Source organism: Scyliorhinus torazame, chromosome 1 (assembly GCF_047496885.1).
Source record: "Scyliorhinus torazame isolate Kashiwa2021f chromosome 1, sScyTor2.1, whole genome shotgun sequence".
Classification (NCBI taxonomy): domain Eukaryota; kingdom Metazoa; phylum Chordata; class Chondrichthyes; order Carcharhiniformes; family Scyliorhinidae; genus Scyliorhinus; species Scyliorhinus torazame.
Window position 1 is genome coordinate 379,256,730 of NC_092707.1, and position 21,812 is coordinate 379,278,541.

At 45.0% G+C, this 21,812-nt stretch overlaps 1 protein-coding gene across 1 annotated transcript in view; it reads right to left on the reverse strand.

The window, feature by feature from the left end:
• Positions 1 to 21,499, reverse strand: part of LOC140426881 (neuroblast differentiation-associated protein AHNAK) — a 60,980-nt gene extending 39,481 nt beyond the window's left edge. Inside the window, exon 1 of the mRNA XM_072512135.1 lies at positions 21,374 to 21,499. The gene's annotated coding sequence lies outside the window, so the exon portion shown is untranslated. The remainder of the gene's footprint in view (positions 1 to 21,373) is intronic.
• Between the last annotated feature and the right edge of the window lie 313 nt (positions 21,500 to 21,812).

Genomic DNA, 21,812 nt, shown 5'->3' on the forward strand with positions numbered 1-21,812 from the left:
CTGAAATGGCCTAGCAAACCACTTAATTCAGGGGCAATTCGACTTGGGCAATCAGCCAGCGATGACCACACCAATAAATATATTTAAAAAAATAAAAGATCCTATTATTCTCGCTGGAAGATTGAATCTTGGTCTCTCTTCGAATGGAAATAAGCAACTCAAACAGTTCAAAACAGGTAGTCCGTTACATTTCTACAGCAATACCCCAGAAAGTAATCCATTCCTAAGAAGAGTTTATTTGCCTTACAAAAGTGTTGAGAGCAGAAACATCTGAGCCGCAATGCACCACTGGACACATAGGGGCTGTTTAGCACAGGGCTAAATTGCTGGCTTTGAAAACAGATCAAGGCAGGCCAGCAGCACAGTTCGATTCCCGTAACAGCCTCCCCGAACAGGCGCCGGAATGTGGCGACTAGGGGCTTTTCACAGTAACTTCATTTGAAGCCTACTTGTGACAATAAGCGATTTTCATTCCATATTACAATAGATGGGTTTTCTGCTGAAACTTCACACTCGATAGTTTAACAATTGTTTTCATATATGGGCCTAATCTCCTGTGATCGAGAAGCTGAAGCTTTTCTGATAGTTTACCCCTAATTGAGTCACATGTCCTGAGGATCAACAATTGCACAACTTGAATAATGTCACCAGTTTCATATTATAAGTGCATGCCAGATTATACAGGCTAAAACAACTAAACGTATTTATATTTACTACAAAACTATAAAAATGTCAAGTTAAATCAATCACAATGTGTGAACCAGAGAAAAAGAAAATTCTATTTTGGATAATTACCCTTTAAGAACATCTTAGGAAGAATAATAAAATATTCTTTAGTCTTGAAGGAAAAGGTGTTAGTTAATGGTGCAACAAAATTATTCAGTTCCCTCTTACATGTATAAGAACATATAAATTAGGGGCAGGAATAAGCTACTGGGCCCCTTAAGCCTGCTCCAACATTCATTCATGATCTGATTTTAAACTTGGAAACGAAACAGAGCACCATGTCGGGGGTTTCATCGGTTATGGCAATGGTGAGAACGACCCCGCTATTAAACGGGTTTTCTGCTTCATTTCTGGGCCTGGACCTCAGTCAATTCCAGCCCCACGCGACACGGAGTTGCAACACAGGTAAAATTGTATTTTATTTAAAATGCACGAGGTCCTTGGCCGAGCCCAATAAATTACAGTCACCAGGTTTGTAACTTAAACACAAACAACCTTTTATTATGTACAGTATGATGCAGCTGTACAAAACTTTGGTACGGCCACATTTGGAGTACTGTGTACAGTTCTGGTCGCCTCATTTTAGGAAGGATGTGGAAGCTCTGGAAAAGGTGCAAAGAAGATTTACCAGGATGTTGCCTGGAATGGAGAGTAGGTCTTACGAGGAAAGGTTGAGGGTGCTAGGCCTTTTCTCATTAGAGCGGAGAAGGATGAGGGGCGACTTGATAGAGGTTTATAAGATGATCAGGGGAATAGATAGAGTAGACAGTCAGAGACTTTTTCCCCAGGTGGAACACACCATTACAAGGGGACATAAATTTAAGGTGAAAGGTGGAAGATATAGGAGGGATATCAGAGGTAGGTTCTTTCCCCAGAGAGTAGTGGGGGCATGGAATGCACTGCCTGTGGAAGTAGTTGAGTCGGAAACATTAGGGACCTTCAAGCAGCTGTTGGATAGGTACATGGATTACGGGAAAATGATATAGTGTAGATTTATTTGTTCTTAAGGGCAGCACAGTAGCATTGTGGATAGCACAATTGCTTCACAGATCCATTGTCCCAGGTTCGATTCTGGCTTGGGTCATTGTCTGTGCGGAGTCTGCACGTCCTCCCCGTGTCTGCGTGGGTTTCCTCCGGGTGCTCCGGTTTCCTCCCACAGTCCAAAGATGTGCGGGTTAGGTGAATTGGCCAATGATAAATTGCCCTTAATGTCCAAATTGCCCTTGGTGTTGGGTGGAGGTGTTGAGTTTGGGTAGGGTGCTCTTTCCAAGAGCTGGTGCAGACTCAAAGGGCCAAATGGCCTCCTTCTGCACTGTAAATTCAATGATAATCTATGATTAATCTAGGACAAAGGTTCGGCACAACATCGTGGGCCGAAGGGCCTGTTCTGTGCTGTATTTTCTATGTATGTTCTATGTATGTGGTGGTATGTATTAGGGGTAATACGGTACACCATGAATGCCAAGGAGCTATTGGAGGACAGATGCTGGGTCCCGATTGGATCTGCCGCCTACTGGGCTCCACCCAGATAGGCGGGGTATAAGAACCCGTTTTACTCCCCGCAGCTGCATTCTGTGACTGAGCTGCTGGGGAACAAGTCTGCTCAATAAAGCCTCGATTGAAGTTCTTTACGTCTCGCCTCGTGTGTGATCGATGGTGCTACACAGTATTATAATTAAACAGACAGAAAATGTAACAATGTAATACCCCTTTCCCAACCCCCTCACTTTCTACACACACCACACATAGACAAACTTTACAGAGCGGAAAGGGTGGTTGAGCAGGGAACAAAATTAATAAAATAAAAAGATAAGGATTTGTGATGCACTGGGATGATTTCCTGATAATGTCTTTCTAAAGTTCAGGCTTTCGTTTTGATACTTCTTCCTTTTTAGGCTGGAGATGGTTTTCTCTGGCAAGGTTGTTTACTTTCTCTGCAGACTCCGCATACTTTCAACTTCACAGCAAAGACAACTCAACTGGCTCCATGAGTCTCCAGAACCAGGAACTGAAAAGAAGAGAACTCCAAAGAGAGCGTTGAGGATTCCTGATGGAGCCCTGATCCTCAGACCTCCACACCTCTGGAATATTCACTTACTGAGTGCCTCACCACTAAGCATGGGGCCACAGCCTGCATCCGCACAGGGAATGGAGTAGACCCCATCCCCGTCATGACCTTGAACGGGTGCGTGTTGATAGACTTATTAAAATTAATTTAAAGTACCCAATTCTTTTTTTCTAATTAGGTGGTCATTTATAATAATAATCTTTATTATTGTCACAAGTAGGATTACATTAATACTGCAATGGCGTTACAATGAAAATCCCCTAATCGCCACATTCCAGCGCCTATTCGGAGGGAGAATTCAGAATGTCCAATTCACCTAACAGCACGTCTTTCGAGACTTGTGGGAGGAAATCAGAGCATCAAGAGGAAACCACGCAGACTCGGGGAGAATGTGCAAACTCCACATGGGCAGTGACCCAGGGTCGACATCGAACCCGGGTCTTTGGCACCACGAGACAGCAGTGCTAACCACTGTGCCACAGTGCCGCCCATGAGTGATGATTGACATCACCGTCACACCTTGCATAGGGGTACACATTAGTGTTATCTGTGTAATGTTAATGCTCGTATGAGCATTGGAGGTCAATACTTGGGGTCTTCACTTTCAATTAATTGCACCAAATAAACTAAATTAAACAAACAGAGGGGCAAATTAAAAGGGGCAGCCCCTTAAAAAGATACTGCCTTAAACAAAAAAACACAAATGAGACTTAAAACATTAAACTGAAATGTGATTAAAAGGGTCAATAAACTATTTTGGAAAAGGAGAAGGCACCGCTGGAAGGGATCAAGGCAAAGTAGGAGGGTATGGAGGGGGGGTTCTGCTGTGAGGTGCTCCGGAGGGTGAACGCCTCCACCTCGTGTGCAAGGTTGGGGCTGATACAGCTGAAGGTGGTGTATAGTGCACACCTTACGATGGCGAGGATGAGCCGGCTCTTTGAGGGGGTAGAAGATGTGTATGAACATTCCGGGAGGAGGCCCGCAATTAGCACAGGGCTAAATCGCTGGCTTTGAAAGCAGACCAAGGCAGGCCAGCAGCACAATTCAATTCTCCGAACAGGTGCCGGAACGTGGGCAACTAGGGGCTTTTCATTTGAAGCCTACTTGTGACAATAAGCGATTTTCATTTTGGTCCTGTCCAAAGCTGGTGGATTACTGGAAGGAGGTGTTTAGGATAATCTCTAAAGTGGTGCACATGAAACTGGACCCGGGCTGTTGGGAGGCCATATTCAGGGTGTCGGACCAGCCGGGATTGGAAACGGGTGCAGAGGCAGATGTTGTAGCCTTTGCCTCGTTGATCATCCAAAGGCGGATCCTGTTAGGGTGAAGGTCAACCTCTCCACCCTGTGCCCTGGTGTGGCGGGGGTACCTGCTGGAATTTGTGACTCTTGAGAAGGTCAAATCTGAACTGAGGGGAAGGATGGAGGGGTTCTACAACTCAAGGGCATTATTCATCATGCACTTTCGAGAATTGGATTACATCGAACATTGGGGAGAGAGGCACTGTATGTGTTAATGATGACGATGGGTGATTCCTGATTCCTTTTTGTCATTTGTTTATGATAGCATGCGGGCTAATGTTTGGGGGTTTTGTGGGAGGATGGGATCGTTGTTATTGATATGGGGATTGACAATGCATTCGTTACTGATTATTATTTATTGTTGGGTATAAATTTGGGAGAAAATGTGAAAAAGGAGAATAAAAATATTTATTAAACAAAGGGTCAATAAAGTACCCCAGTCCTTGTGGGCCCACCGGATCTAACAAGAAATATGTTTTTATTTTAATTTCAATTCACTTATCTTGTTCTGCACAAAGAAGGTTGTCAGCTAAATGTAACAAGAAGCTCACACAATGGACAAACAAACAGCTCGTTCAGATTTCAGAAAATTCTATTTACATTGACATAAAAGTAGAAAGTGCAGGAAAATGTCAACAGGTCTGGCAGAGAAACAGAGTCCGATAGTACACTTCTTCAGAACTATTTTCATTGATGCAGCTATCAGCATCAATTTACATCAATTATATAATCTAACCTGGGATCAAAATCCCTCTCTGCTCTTAATTAAAAATGAAAGACAGGATTTCAAATGGGTTAAGATCTGAAATTCTAAACCATTAAATTAATTTCTTTCCTTGGCGCAATGACTCAATAAATTACAGAATGATCGCATTGCTGAAGTGACATGTAAACAAACCGCAACGTAAATCAGTATAAATCAGGAGTGAAAAAACAGGGTGAACATTGGACCAAGTTTTAAATTGACGTTGACCCACAGTTCATCTTTCACTATTCGCTCCCATCAAAGAAGAAACTGCTATTCTATTTCAAAGTCTATCATCTGTCCACAGTATGACACACCGCTTGCATTAGCACACAATAAAGTATCGCTGAAAGGGAGCTCAGAGTGTTTGTTAAGGGAGAAGAATGTTGCCTGTGTAACGGGATTTACAGCATTCCTTCCCACCCTACATCAACATGCAAAGAAATTTCTGCTCTGTATAGAACTCATGTTGGAATGTTTGCCAGAAGGGATCGATAGAAACCGGTGTTCAGGGCCCACCGAATAAAAATATATCTAACAGTTCTAATAAAGTAAAGAGTTTCAAGGATAAGAGAACATCATTCCGCCCAGGAATCGCATCAGCTTGTCCATTAATTCTTGTTTATTGGCATAGAAACACCACCCCCTAAAAGTATTGCATTCAGTAAGAATTCAGTCACGAGCAGGAGAATGTCCAGATGTGAACTGTTCATTTGTCCCATCATGCCGTTCCATTTAAAGTCCAAGCCACAAGTCACCCTGACTTGGAACTATGGATGGGCTTTCCCTTTTTGGGTGCGAATAGCGAGGTTGTTCTTTGACATTGCACTATCAAACGGGACTTTGTTTTTTTTGACCTCGGTGAGGAACGCCCCGCGGAAGCCGCACTTATCTCACTTCCTCACCATTTTTAAATTCCGCCCCGATATCTCGACCCCAAAGAATCTTTTCCCAACTTACCACTGCGGCCTCTGGACTCAGCTTTGACAAAGGGTCATCTGGACTCGAAACGTTAGCTCTTTTCTCACCCTACAGATGCTGCCAGAGTTGCTGAGATTTTCCAGCATTTTCTCTTTGGGATCTGGGCACGGTCAGCCGGTACCTTGGCAGTGCCACTCAGACAATCTGGCAATGCCAGGGTGCCTGACCAATGGCCTCCCGGGCCATCGATGGCCTGGGAGACCCTCCCAGGTGCTGTTGCACGTGGTCTATGTTTGTTTGGACCAGTGCTAAACGGCGTCATAGCAAGGTCTCCCAGGTGCGGTATTTGTTCCCAGGCCTCAGATAGTCAGACGCAGGCAAATTTAAATGAGCTCTTAAATATGTTAATGAGATCTCGCGAGGCATTCTGAGTGTCATAAACCTGCGAGACTTAACAGCCCCCATGCATCACGGAGTCAAGTGCAACAAGGCCGCTCGATCGGGCCCTATATATCCGTTCCCTCACTGTCGCTGGGTCAAAATGGGTCCTCCCTAACAGCACTGTGCGTGTACTTGCACGGTAGTGCAGTGGTTCGCACTGCTGCCTCACAGCGCCGAGGTCCCAGGTTCGATCCTGGTTCTGGGCCACTGTCCGTGTGGAGTTTGCACATTTTCCCCATGTTTGCGTGGGTTTCGCCCCCACAACCCAGGGTAGGTGGATTGGACATGCTAAATTGCCCCTTAATTGGAAAAAATTAATTGGGTACTCTAAATTTAAAAAAAGTAAATAAAAGAAATCCAAAAGATGCCCCAGCCGTACTGAGGCACTGAGCGGGGAAGCTGACCTCCACCCAGCAGCACCTGGCTTCGACCAATCAGCAAATCACAGGCCAGAACGTCACCCCCGCCCCCATATGCAGTTCCAGCAGGTCCGACACCCTGGCCGGCGTAACGGAGCATCCCGCCGACAGGGTGAGGCAGTAATGTGGCGCAGCGGGACGGAGCATCCCACCCTATTAATATGGCCCCTAGGGGACAGGGCTGCAGTTGGAAAATCACCGACATGGTGCTAAAGAAGGAGACCTAGAATCCCACAAGCTTGGGACACGACCAGAATATATGCACATGATTAGCTGGGCCCCTCCCACACCAATCACACTCATCCTCCATTCCCGCAAACAACCTGCTCATCCTGGATTTGGTCAAATGGGGCCTATGCACTACATTCAACTGTATTAACCCTAACCTTGCACATGCAATGTTGCATTCACCCTACCCAGAGCCTAGCACCATACCCCATCCTCTAACTCCAGCCCCAACTCCTCCTCCCACTTGGCCTTACCCCCCCTCCACCGACGCCGCCTCTCCCACCATAATCCTACCATAAATCCCCGACGTACAGTGTCGGAGTGTGGCGACTAGGGGATTTTCACAGTAACTTCATTGCAGTATTAATGTAAGCCTACTTGTGACACTAATAAAGATTATCACTCCCCTCCTCCATCCCCGCCAGCGATAAAACCCTCTCCAACAACGAGGAAGGGGGCACCACAGGAAATGTCGGGAAGAATGTTTTTACAACGTTCTGAATCTTTTTTAAAAATAAATTTAGAATGTCCAATTCATTTTTTCCAATTATGGGGCAATTATTTTTTTTGTATAAATTTAGAGTACTCAATTATTTTTTTTCCAATTTTTAGGGGCAATTTAGCGTGGCCAATCCACCTACCCTGCACACCTTTGGGTTGTGGGGGTGAAATCCATGCAGACATGGGGAGAAAGTGCAAACTCCACACGGACAGTGACCCAGGGCCAGGATTCGAACACGGGTCCTCAGCGCTGCAGTCCCAGTGCTAACCACTGTGCCACATGCTGCCCTATTAAGGGCAATTTAGCATGACCAATCCACCTACCCTGCACATCTTTGGGTTGTGGGGTGAAACCCATGCAAACACGGGTAGTAGAACGTGCAGAATCCAAATGGACAGTGTCCCAGAGCCGGGATTGAACCTGGGACCTCGTCGCTGTAAGACTGCAGTGCTAACCACTGCACCACCTTGCTGCCTCAAAAGTTGTGAATCTGTAGGTCCCAAAATGTATCCACCTGCAAAAGCCCAAATTTCTTCAACAATTCCTCCAGGCTCACAAAATGGCCCTCCAAAAACACATCCCTCATCCTATCCACCCCGTCTCCTCCCATCCCCTAAACTAACACCCAGCCTCGCCGGCTCAAACAAATGATTTGCACAGATCGGCGCCAACATGGATGGCGCCCTCAATTTAAAGTGCTGCTGAAACTGTCTTCATGTCTTCAGTGTAGACACCACCAGGTTCACTGAATACTTCCCCAGAAAAAATGGCAGCGAGACCATCATTAACACACTTAAGCCTGACCCCTTAATGACCCGACTCCATCCACTCCCATATAATCTCAGATTTAATTTATGCCCTGAAAAAGTCCCAAAACACTTCAGCAGCGCCATGATATCACCGGGGATCGGATCCATCAAGAAGATCATCAGTGTTCAGGGCACCCTGAGCTCCACCCCTCCTCCCATTGTCCCTTTCTACTTATCAGAGGCCCTCTGGGCAGGGGCTGCTTTAGCATAGGGCTAAATCGCTGGCTTTAAAAGCAGACCAAGGCAGGCCAGCAACATGGTTCAATTCCCATACCAGCCTCCCCGAACAGGCACGGGAATGTGGCGACTAGGGGCTTTTCACAGTAACTTCATTTGAAGCCTACTTGTGACAATAAGCGACTTTCATTTCATTTCAGTTTAAATGTGGGGGTGAGGGAGGGGGTGAGGGGAGTGAGGGGGTGGATAGGGCACCACTGCCTAGTTTCCCTGTGCAACTGAAAATATCCCGAACTAACATTATTTGGCCTTAGGTGCCTTGTACAACAAGGGGTCCACAATACAAATTTAGGCCCTGTCCCAACTCATTCCAGCATGGCAACCTCTGCCCCTTCACAAACCCCATCTGATGTTTCCCAATAACCTGAGAAACACGCTCCTCCAGCCTCAGTACTTAAACCATGGCCAAAATCTTGGCATCCACATTTAATAAAGAAATCAGGCAGCACGACCTACACTCCTTTAGCAGAACGAGATGGACGCTTGCATCATTGTCTCTGGAAAAGAACCCCGCGCTACCAAATTCGCAAACATCTCCACCAATAACAACACCAGTCGATCTGCAAACCTTTTACAAAATTCCACCTGGAACCCATCCGGCCCTGGCGCTTTACCGTCTGCATATGCCCAATCGCTTTCCGGACCTCCTCCACCCCCAATGGCTCCTCCAGCTCTTCCCGGACCTCTTCCTCTACCTTAAGACCCCCCCCCCCCCCCCCCCCCCCCCCCCCCCGCCCTCATGTCCATATCTGGTCCAAACCCACTCAGTTCAGTCCAAGTCCTTGAGCCTTAATGTAAGCCTCCGTTTCCTCCACCATCTCAAAGAAAAGGTCCTTGGCATTATGAATAACCCTCAGCCTCACCGGGTACACCACACCAAACTGCACACACTTCTTAAAAAGCGCTGATTTTGCCTTATTAAACGTCACCTGCCCCCTTGTCAATTCTGCTGCGACATCCTGGTATATACACATATTGCGGCCTTCCCACCGAGCATCCTGATTCTACTTGGCCCACCTCAGGACCCTCTCCTTCATCCAATAGATGTGAAAACATGCTATCACCGCCCGCAGTGGCTCATTTGCCTGAGGTTTCGCCCAGAACAGCCGGGTGAAGGGACCAAATCCTCTTCCTCCTCCATCAACTTCATAAACAGCGCCTCAAAATATTCAGTCAGCTTCAGACTCCCCACCTCCTCCGGCAGCCCCACAATCCTGAGGTTCTGCTGCCTCGACCGAGTCTCCAGGTCCTCAACCTGAGCTAACGACTTGTTCCAGTCCTCTACCCTCAAGCAGTTGAGGCCAGTTGATCGCCATAGTGTCTCCTCCACCCCTTCATCACCTTACCATGCTCATGCACCGTCTCCAAAGTCTTCGCCAAAGCCTCCTTTATCGGGTCCAATGCCTCATCCTCCGACCTTTCGAGGGTCTCCATCATTTCTTTTCCTTGCCTCTCGAAATGCTTGCCGAATTATCTTTCAGATTCGACAGCCATTATCTTTGTCAGCCTGTCCACTGCAACAGGTCCTGCCCCACCCAACGAGTCTCCTCAATCCAACAGGATTCTGGGTGGCACGGTGGCACAGTGGTTAGCACTGCTGCCTCACAGCGCTGAGGTCCCAGGTCCGATCCTGGCCCCAAGTCACTATCCCTGTGGAGTTTGCACATTCTCCCCGTGTTTACATGGGTCTCACCCCCACAACCCAAAGATGTGCAGGGTAGGTGGATTGGCCACGCTAAATTGGTCCTTAATTGTAAAAAAAATAATTGGGTACTCTTAAATTTATATTTTAAAAAATCCAACAAGACTCCGCATCTTGCTCAATTCCTCAGAAGGGCTACTGCTCACACCTTTCTTTCTCATATTCTTTTTTGGGTTTTTTGACATCTTCACACAAAAGGCTCTCAAACGGGACAAATTTATCCACCATTACTCCTGGGAACCGGGTGAAAAGAACCAAAAACCAAGGACTCGAGCGGGAGCTACCTTACGTGCGACCTTCTTCTACATGTCGCCACCGGAAGTCTCTATCGGTTTTATTTTTAAACTATATTGTGAATACTTTATAATCCTGAAATTCCAAAAGGTTAGTGCAGTTTTAAAACTCTAACTTTGCTGAACAACACGGTTGGCCACGACGTTAGGTTTTCCGATTTAACGTGGTTCATAAGTAGTAACGGGTGCCCAATTCTGTGTTTCCGTTTTAACGCTTTCAGCTTTCGCAACCAATACCGAAAACTGTACAATGCACAGCAAGCTGCCAGTTCCCCAGACAGATGATATCCTCTTTCTCCAGTAACTTGGCAGCACACCTCCTCTCCAGTGACCACCCACCCAACTCAGCTAGATTACTGCCAACAGGCTCCCAGAAGGAAAATTCAGTTCCAAATCTTAGTTAAAAAAGAATCAACACTAGAGGCACCAGTAATACTGGAGTTCCATTTTAAGATATACAAGTCCACTTCGGACCAACTTTACAGCCCTTCATTGCTCCCGGATCAGATACAGACCGTTCCTCACGCCAACCCCACCCAACCACTGCCACCTACAGTCCTATAAAAGAGGTTTCTGGCAGCTCCCTCTGTGCCCTATGTTGCTTTAGCTGCCGATAGGACTGGCCTGGAGTTGAAAATCAATCTCCAGCAGACACTGCAACCCTGGAGAAAAATCATTGGGACATTAAAAATAGGTGGATTTTTAAAAAACATTTCTTTGAAACGGTTTTCTTGACCAGAGATAGAAATATTGAAGGCCGTGCATCACAAGGATGGATTGTGTTGGCTGACAAATTGCTGCAGAGTGGGGGCACGTGTGTGATGAAACCTCCAGGAATACATTTCATTACAGTTGGCAGTTCCAGTCAGGTTTTTTCCCCAGTTGTGTTTGTCCAGTGTGGTTGCAATGAGCAGAGAGACAAACAGTGGGCTACACCCTGTCCAGGGCAGGAATGTAAACCATCTTTACACATTTTCTTATGGCAAAATTATTTTCATTTCGCACATTTTCAGAGGGCACATGGTTTTTCCGAAACAAATTAGACAAGCTGAATGAGGAATATCATTTATTTGAATGAACCATCACTTGCTGAAACATAATGTAGAACAACTTTTGTTAGTCAGTAAAATAATTCCTGATCTGATCTCACAGGCCATGCAGGTCACAGCTAATGACCCACAGAGCTGCCTGCCCCTGGTGTCAATGTAGTCTGTACAGGGGTGGCATGTGGCGCAGTGAATAGCACTGGGACTGCGGCGCTGAGGACCCGGGTTCGAATCCCGGCCCTGGGTCACTGTCCGTGTGGAGGTTGCACATTCTCCCCATGTCTGCGTGGGTTTCACCCCCACAACCCAAAAGATGTGCAGGTTAGGTGGATTGGCCATGCAAAATTGTCCCTTAATTGGAAACAAAGAAATTAATTGGGTACTCTAAGTTTTTTTTTTTTAAATGTAGTCTGTAGTGTTGTGTAATGTAATTTGGAATAACACAAGCTGCCACATGATGCAGTTGAGTAAAAGATGCTCCAGACTTTGAAGTGAGTTCAATGTGTTTTATTGAACTTGATGTGGAGATGCCGGCGTTGGACTGGGGTGAGCACAGTACGAAGTCTTACAACACTTTATTGAACTATTAGCACAGTTCCCAATTCGACTCTCTGCTAATCTAAATGTAGTAACTCAGTCTAACTGAACCAGCCTTGCCCTAAGCCACGTGCTGGGGTGTAATGCTGAGGATACACCCTGTCTCACTCTGTAGATATTGGTCTGTAGAAAGAGGCGGGTGTGAGTACCTCATCACTTTTATAGTGAGATACCACCCCTGAGTGTCCTGACTGCTCATTGGTCGTGTCCTATTCTATGTGTTCATTAACTGCATGTTTGCATATCATGACATACAGTGCACTTGAAGCTGTGCTAAGTGAATGGATTTCTCCCGCAAATGCCGCAAAGTTGGACCCTATTGTGCGACTGGTGTCAGCGATACAGGAGTCCAGAGATGCTGAAAACGGCAGCCAATGTGCAACCTGCTGTTCTTAACCTCACAGATCCTGTTAAAGTGTTCTCATAAACACTCACAGCTGAACATGGGTTCAGCTGCACAATCGGCCCCATCCCCACTAGTGCTAGTCAGAAGCAGCAGCAGGAAATTCAGATGGGGTGCTTTTTCTTTTGCTGTTGTGGAGCTAGTGGCAGTCTGTCTTGTGTTGTTAGGGGAGGGCTCACTAACTGTCGGAGTCAGAAGGGTTTGAACCTTTTGCAATGAGCTCAGTGGAGTTTACAGGCCTTTTGGGATTGCAGGACGGCAAGGAGATGGAGCATAGGAAAGCTGTGTGCAGAGGGAAAAGGAGGAGGGCTCTCAACAGTCAAACACTTCTCCTACCTCTACCTCAGCCAGGAGCACCATCTGAGGTGGCTACAATTCACTAATGAGCAGATCACTGAAAATGGCACCTCCTCCAACCGAACCTGCAGCCGTCCAGCAGCGGAAGGACGGTGTATCAATGCATCAGGGAGGTCACAAAAGCCCTGTACAAAGAGGGAGGAGACAGGGAACAATAGAGAGGTGGGGGGAGGCAAGGGAATGATAACCGGAAGGAGGGCACGGGAAACGATAACAAACTTGGCAAATACAGGGAGAACAAGGAAAATGCGGGCGAATGACGGGACGAACAGCCAAAGCGGAGGTGAACGCGAGACGACAACGGCAGGGAAAACCATCCGGGAGAAGCAAGTCACACCACCAAGACCAGATCCATTCGCGTATTGCCCTCTCTGTATTGGACATAACCAATGTAATTGTTTCTCTGGCACCCAAATGTATATGTACCTCCCCAGTCTCTCCCCCCCACCCCCGCCACAGATGCCTACTTGTGTGTTAAAAATAATATTGCCAATTGTACAGAGTTGCTGTTGTTGAACCCTACCAGTTTTTTGTGTGTTCTCTTCTAAATATGTACATAACGGTAAATATACTTTGTTCAAAAACCCAATAAAAAACATTTATAAATAAAACAAAGGCCCTGTACATAATGTTAGCAGACTTCACAGTCTTCTCTCCAAGCAATGGGAATTGGGGATGCACAAAAGGCCCGAATTAGAGGAGCACAAATGGGTGTTATTTGGGGCAGTGGGGGGCGTCGCTAGCTATTGCCAATTCTGAATTGCCCCTGAGAAGACAGTGGTGTGCTGCCTTCTTGAACCACTGGAAGGCTGAAAAAGACTTTCGGCAGGAGGCCAATCCATGGAGAGACTTCTTCAAAATAAATTTAGAGTATCCAATTATTTTTTCCCAATTAAAAAGGACAATTTAGCATGGCCAATCCACCTATCCTGCACACCTTTTGGGTTGGGGACGGGGAGAGACCCACACAGGCACAGGGAGAATGTGCAAACTCCACACAGACAGTGACCTGAGGCCAGGATCGAACCCGGGTCTTCAGCGCCGTGGGGCAGCAGTGCTAACCACTGCGCCACCGTGCTGACCTGAGAATATTAAAATTAAGGCACAGTCAGACTTGGAGCTAATGCAAATCAGTGACCACAGGCCTGATGGGTGAATGGAATTTGGTGCAAGTTAGGGATATGGGCGGTAGAATTTTAGATTACCTCATGTTTACAGTGGGTGGAGGTTGGGCAGCTGACTAGGAGAGCATTGGAAATGTCAAATACAAGGGTAATAATAGGGGCACGAGTGTTTTGCAGAACGTTTATTGAGACAAGGGTGGAGACGGGCGATGTTACAGAGGTGGGAGTGGTTTTGCTGATGGAAAGTATACAGAGTCAGAACCCATCTCAATATCCTCATGGCAGCAATATGGCATGTATTTGAATGTCATGGTGATGGATATGAAGTGCACAAATGTATAGAGTTTTGGCTAGATTGCCAAGTGATCTCTTTCCTGTTTATGAAGTGTTGGAGTAAACCTGCTTCATAATTGCATCCTCCCACTCTACCCTTGCATTATACTCACCGCCCAAAACACTCAGTGCCAATTAATACAAATTCCAATCATTCAAGGATATGCTCCTGGCAAGTAATTGTGATTGCCTAATATTAATTTGCTCTGGATTTTTTAATTTTAGATATTTAGAGTACCCAATTATTTTTTTCCAATTAAGGAGCAATTTAGCGTGGCCAATTCACCTATCCTGCACATCTTTGGGTTGTGGGGGTGAGACCCACGCAGACACGGGGAGAATGTGCAACCTCCACACAGACAGTGACCCAGGGCCAAGATTGAACCCGGGGCCTCAGTGCAGTGAGGCAGCAGTGCTAACCACTGCGCCACCGTGCTGCCTTGCTCTGGATTCTTAACGCCCTTCTGGAAAAGCAAATTTTTTGTTTTTGTGCCATCAAGTTGATCTTGATGTACAGCTCCGAGTTCAAATAACCCAATGCTCCCAACTCACAAGAAATAAGAAAACTATTGCTTGGATTAGTTTTTAATTTGAAAACTGCATTTGGTAGACATAAAGTGAAGTAGGGTGGATAAGAAAATAAATGTCCTTTACTGATTAATTGCCTTATGTAAACAGGCAAGTGTACATTCCCAAGTGTCTGAGTAACATCGTACTGCATGGCTCTATTTTTTGTTGTTAACTTTGATCTTGGGACATTTCTTTATAAGCGTACAATTCCTGTATATGTTAATGAAAATGCAAATTAGGCATATTGGACATTTCTTTTTGTTTTTTAATTTACAGCACCCAATTCTTTTTTCCGAATCAAGGGGTAATTTAATATGACCAATCCACCTACCCTGCACATCTTTGGGTTGCGGGAGTGAGACCCATACAAACACGGGGAGAATGTACAAACCACACGGGCAGTGACCTGGGGCCGGGATCAAACCAGAGTCCTCGGCGCAGTGAGGCAGCAGTGCTAACCATGGTGCCACCGTGCTGCCCTTAATCATCCAATTATCATCACTAAATTCTGTTTTGCTCACAACCTCAGATTCAATCAGAGAATTGTTTATGTTAAATGATGGCCTTAATAAAGAAATGCATTTTTGCCCAAATGGAACACAAATGCAAAGTGTATCCTGAACTTTTGCCTTGAATCAGCATTAAAAGTGCTTATTCGAAAAATGTTCTACCTTTTCCATTTAAACTCTTCACCAAAAGATCACAATAACCAGGTCAGACTCACGCTCACTGGTTTTTTTGAACACTCAGAATTCTCCTCACAAGGAATTCTTTTGTTAAAATTGAGATATCCAGGATGAAGGCCTCAAGATTGTGAATTACTTGCAGGACTGCCTCTTGCACAGATTCAGTTCAGTGAGTTGGACCAGTGTTCAACCAGCCACTAGATGTTGAGTACTTGCATGAATACTTGTTTGAGAAGACATTCCACATGGAGATGGAGATAGAGGGTGGAGAGGAAGAAACATCATTTAACTGACTCACAGCTGCCAAATTGTTATATCAACTGTAGCAATTATCTTTCCAAAATGGTTTCAAAATTGCTCTATTAACTAGCAATTGCACTGTAATCTGTGGTACCACTAATGATTTGAAAAAAAATAACGTAAGATTTTAAAAAGTCCAATTAAAATTATAACAAATATTTCACTGTAAGAAGTCTTACAACACCAGGTAAGTCCAACAGGTTTGTTTGGAGTCACTAGCTTTCGGAGTGCAGCTCCTTCATTCACCTATGAAGGACCTGTGACTCCAAACAAACCTGTTGGGCTTTAACCTGGTGTTGTAAGGCTTCTGACTATGCCCACCCCAGTCCAACGGCGGCATCTCCACACCAATATTTCACCAACACAGGAATGGCTTTCGCCTGTGACTTAGTTATTGTTACTCTCCGTGTAATTGACAAATTAACTGCAGCTGTTCATACATGGACCATCTATAAACACAATCTTGTCCATTTTTTTTTTTTTTAAATTTAGCGTGCCCAATTCATTTTTCAAATTAAGGGACAATTTAGCCTGACCAATCCACCTACTCTGCACATCTTTTGGGTTGTGGGGGCGAAACCCACGCAAACACGGGGAGAATGTGCCAACTCCACACGGACAGTGACCCAGAGCCGGGATCGAACCTGGGACCTCGGCACCATGAGGCTACAGTGCTAACCCACTGCGCAACTGTGCTGCCCCAATCTTGTCCCTTTTAAATTATCTGGCCCCTTTAAGCATTTGTATTACTATGTTAAATGAGAAGATAAACAATGACTAAGAAAAGTACATTCAACAAATCAAGCTTTTTCCTCTAGTAATACAATTTACCCAGCCTCCCACCCAACTGCACTTTGGACCACTTACATTTTTGACTCTGGTTCCTCAATTGGCAGGTTATTTCAAATATCCACTGATGTGCATACTTTTTTCCTTTAATAGCAGTTTCTTTTAACATTTATTTTTCAGGCATTTTCTTCTCGCTCTACCTACCTGACTCACTTGGAAGTAATATTCTAGGTTTGCCTCAATCATCCCATTTAATATTCGTGCCTAGAGTTGGCTTTGTGGCCAACATCACGTGCAACAGAACAGCAAACCAGTCCACTAAAAATGATGTGCGAGGACCAAGCAAAATTTGACCTTGTGTATCATCAGGATGTAACCAGCGTACTGAGAATGCCAGCTATTCCCGGGAGACTGTGTGAAGACGACATGAAGATCAGCCGCAGGAATTCCTGCACCCGATCTATAGTGAGTTTAGGAGGGAAGGGGTGAAGATTTTTCTCCCATTCATTCCAGATCCTTCAATCACTGGGAATATTCTCCATATATCTAGTGTTCCACCCTTTAATGGTGAACATCTCTATTTAATCACCCTTTAAACCAGTTTGTTTCTAGTGGAAATAACTCATTCAATCATCGGTTCACTCTTGGAGGTTATATATACTTTTGTTTAAGGTAGCATTCTAGTAAATCTATTACAAGAACATCCTTCCTGCAGTGTACAGTCCAAAACTACACACTTCAACTGTGACATGCTTACAGGTTGAAATAGATTTACCATTACAACCTCTAGGTCCTACATCGGGGTGGCACGGTGACACAATGGTTAGCACTGCTGCCTCAGTGCCAGGTTTCAATTTGTGACTCTGTGTGTGGAATTTGCACTTTCTCCCTGTGTCTGTGTGGGTTTCCTCCGGGTGCTCCGGTTCCCTCCTACAGTCCAAAGATGTGCAGGTTAGGTGGATTAGCCATGCTAAATTGCCTCTTAGTGTCCAAAGGTGGGGTTACAGGAATAGGGTGGGGATTGGCCCTAGGTCGGGTGTTCTTTCAGAGGGTCGGTGCAGACTCGATGGGCCAAATCACCCCCTTCTGCACTGTTGGGACTCTATGATTCTACGATCTCTTGCCATTAATACTTGGTATTCCATTTGCTGGTTTATAGCCTTGTCCACCTGTTCTGTTGCTTTTAATGTCTTAGGAATCTGAGGCCTCCAAATACATCTGCTCATTATCTAGGGTTTCTCTTACTCAAAGTATAGTTATTGAGTTTTTTTTACCTGAATGGATCATATTTACTGGCATTGAAGCCCATCTGTTACTTTTAACCCACTATATCATCAATACCGCAACAGCCTCCCCGAACAGGCGCCGGAATGTGGCGACTAGGGACTTTTCACAGTAACTTCATTTGAAGCCTACTTGTGACAATAAGCGATTTTCATTTCATACCATCCTCCAACTTATGGTCCTCCGAATTATTTCCAATAGCTCTAATTTAAGCACTAGACATCATTTGACACTGCTGTGCACTTCTGAAACACTAAAAAATTGGCATTTACTGCTACTCTTTGTTTTCTCTTTACTAACCAGTTTTAATTCAGTTTTCTATCCTGACCTTAATTCTTAAAGCTTCTCCAACAGTCATCTGTGTAGTGTCTTGTCAAAGGTTTTCTGAAAGTCCATGTACACCACTTCTATTGTATTCCCCCATTCACAATGTGAAATCTAGCACATTTTCTGTAGATTAATATTCCACTGTTCTGACTATATATCCTAATGTTAGGACAGTGCTCTGCCAGAGGGCTCCTACGCCAAGTACCAACCAGGACCTTGCCTCCATCCATCTGAACATTAGTAGCACTCCCTGTGAAAATAAGCTATAGTGAAGGTCTTAGGTAATTATTCAAGTGAAAATTAAGGCTGGAGACTGCAAAATGCCTGATAGAAATATATGGTTCTGTCCCCCAAGCAAGAGAGAAATCTATTTATTTATCAGACTCATTCCTCATGCAGAACTCGCATATCTGTCTCACAACAAATCTTTTTTTTTTTAATTTAGAGTAACCAATTCATTTTTTCCAATTAAGGGGCAATTTAGTGTGGCCAATCCACCTACCCTGCATTGGGTCGTGGGTTGTGGGGGTGAAACCTACGCATACAAGGGGAGAATGTGCAAACTCCACACGGACAGTGACCCAGAGCCGGGATCGAACCTGGGACCTCAGCGCGTGAGGCAGCAGTGCTAATCACTGTGCCACCTTGCTGCCCCTCACAATGAATCTTGCCCCATTACAAAGAATAAAGAACAATACAGCACAGGAACAGGCCCTTTGGCCCTCTAGGCCTGTACCAGTCATGATACCACCTTATTATCTGGGAGAAATTGCTGCAAATTCCCCGAAATAAAGTTATGCAATTTTCTATAATACCTACTCACTCACCTCCAGTTTTAAAACTTGTCCCTTTGCTTGCCGTAGGTGAGTTTCTTTAGGTCCTACTCAGTACTTCTCCCTCCAACATGCAATTCTGTTTGAATAAGTCTCCTATTGGAGTTCAGGATTGCAGCTGGAACCCACAACCTTCTGGCTCAGAGATAAGGTTTAGCACAGTGGGCTCAACAGCTGGCTTGTAATGCAGAACAATACCAGCAGCGCGGGTTCAATCCCCGTACCAGCCTCCCCGAACATGTGGAATGTGGCAACTAGGGGCTTTTCACAGTAACTTCATTGAAGCCTACTTGTGACAATAAGCGCTCATTATTATTATAAAAGGTGTCACCAACTGCATCGCAGTTGACTATAATGGACTCCCACATAGGAAGTTCCAGGTTCAATCTCAGGTTTGCTTGCTACAGCAGATTGTAAGTTCAGCATTTGAGATGCTACCTTTATATCAAATAGGAGTGTGTTAGGAGAGGGAGCAAAGATTTGCTAGGGTTCCTGCTTTCGGTTGCTATCTAGTGAATGCTACCTGCATCCCCTTCCCCCAATGCATGTGGGTGTCCCTTCGAGACAGAGGTTTACAGCATGGAAGCAGGCCCTTCGGCCCAACTTATCCATGCCGCCTAGTTTTCACCACTAAGCTAGTCCCAATTGTCAGCATTTGGCCCATATCCCTCTATAACTATCTAAATGCTTTTTAAAAGACAAAATTGTACCCGCCTCTACTATGGCCTCTGGCAGCTCGTTCCAGACACTCACCACCCTGTGTGTGAAAAAAGTGCCCCTCTGGACCCTTTTGCATCAATCAACAGACAGAGTTTGAACTTTCAGAATAAATGACGAGAGATTGTGAGGGAGGGATCAAGTTCAGCTGTGATATTCTTCTGGGTCAGATTCGCTGCCAATTCTTGTTCACGCATGAAAATGATGGGCACTTGGGCCAACAAGAAGGTGACTCTACCTCAGCAAGGAATCACTCTGTAGGGGGCAGCAAACCTCCTCTGGTCACTATGCGACATAATAAAAAGATTGCCACTATTTCTGAAGTGCAAGCAAGATGTAAACATGTTCTGTAGGGATTCTTCTAGGATTTTGCTGAAAGTAGAGGCATGAGGAATCCATTTACAATAGCACCAACATTGTTATCATCCAGCAGGGGAAAGAGGGCAAGCAATTTGACGAAAATACAGAGGAGAAAAGAGAGCTTTTTTTAAAAAAAAGCACAATTTAGTCACATACTGCGACGGACCTATTTGTAGTACTTATATTTTAAACATTTCTGATTTTCCAAAATTTCCTAGATTCTGGAATGGTCCTAGCAGATCAGAAGTTAGAAAATGTAATGCCACCATTCAAGAAAGAAAGGAGAGAGAAAACAGAACTCCAGGTCAGTTAGCCTAACATCAATCATTGGGAAAGTGCTGGAATCTGTACTAATAATAATTTTATTGTCACAAGTAGGCTTACATTAACACTGCAATGAAGTTACTGTGAAAAGCCCCTAGTCGTCACATTCTGGCGCATGTTCGGGTACACTGAGGGAGAATTCAGAATGTCCAAATTACCGAACAGCCCTGGATCACTGCCCTTATGGAATTTGCACATTCTCCCCATGCCTGCGTGGGTCTCACCCCCACAACCCAAAGATGTGCGGGGTAAGTGGACTGATTTTTGATTGTGTCACATGTACCAAAGTACAGTGAAAAGTATTTTTCTGGATTGACCACACTAAATTGACCCTTAATTGGGAAATAAAAGAATTGGGTACTTTAATTTAAAAATAAATTCTTTACACGGTTATATTTTATTCTCCAAACTATGGTTACTCAACTTTAAAATATCTTCCCTCAATAACATTCTACAGCAAAAAATCTTTGCACCTGTCAGTATTACAATACTTTTTTTTCTTTATCACAGTACAAACTGATTACAAATTTACACACCAGGTCAGTATGAGATGAAGAATTTTTCTCTCTCTCGCGAAACTTACAAGTTTTGATATTTAGTGTTGTTGGCTGGAGGGGTGAAAATGTCAGCTATGATTTCCAGCATCTTCTTTGAATTTCTGTCCAAGTGACTGGCTTATAACTGATTTTCTTTTCAGACACAGAAACGCACACAGGTCACGGATGAGCTTTCACATACCCCCCTCACCACAAGATACTCAACAGCCCGACAGACAGGCTCTGAAGCCATGCAGGACTGCACCCGCGCAAATGAGATTGAAAACGAAAATGCTGTACAAAAAAATTATATCATAACTTTCCCTCAAGAGTTACCAACTGATGTGACATCAAAAGTAGCACAATATCCCAGCCCGCACAAATGAGTGTCCTACCTGCAGTCAGAAGCTCTCTCCAGGAGCACAGTAGGTGTCTCTGTGCTACAGGTGCACTGGAGCAATGACGCTCTCTGCGTCCTCCCTGCCTGTGCTGTCTCCGAAAGTCATCGGACAGGTTTATCAGAAAATGCAGTGGGTTGGGTGTGTTTTCGAAATCCCCTCAGGGAGGGGCCTGGACACACACACACACTGACTCAATCAGGTATGCAGCTTCTGAAAACACACCAGCGGATTTGGGCTCTCCCCGCCCTGCACTCTCAAACTTCCGCTTCGCCAGTGAAAAACCTCTGAGGACTCATTGGGCGCCATTGAGAGCGTTCTTCACAAATCATCTGGCAAAAGCCGTCCATCCGTAGATATATTTTTTATGTTCTCTCTCGGTGGTTTACAAATCATCTCTGAGCAACCCCAAACATTTTCGAAATCAACAGAGCGG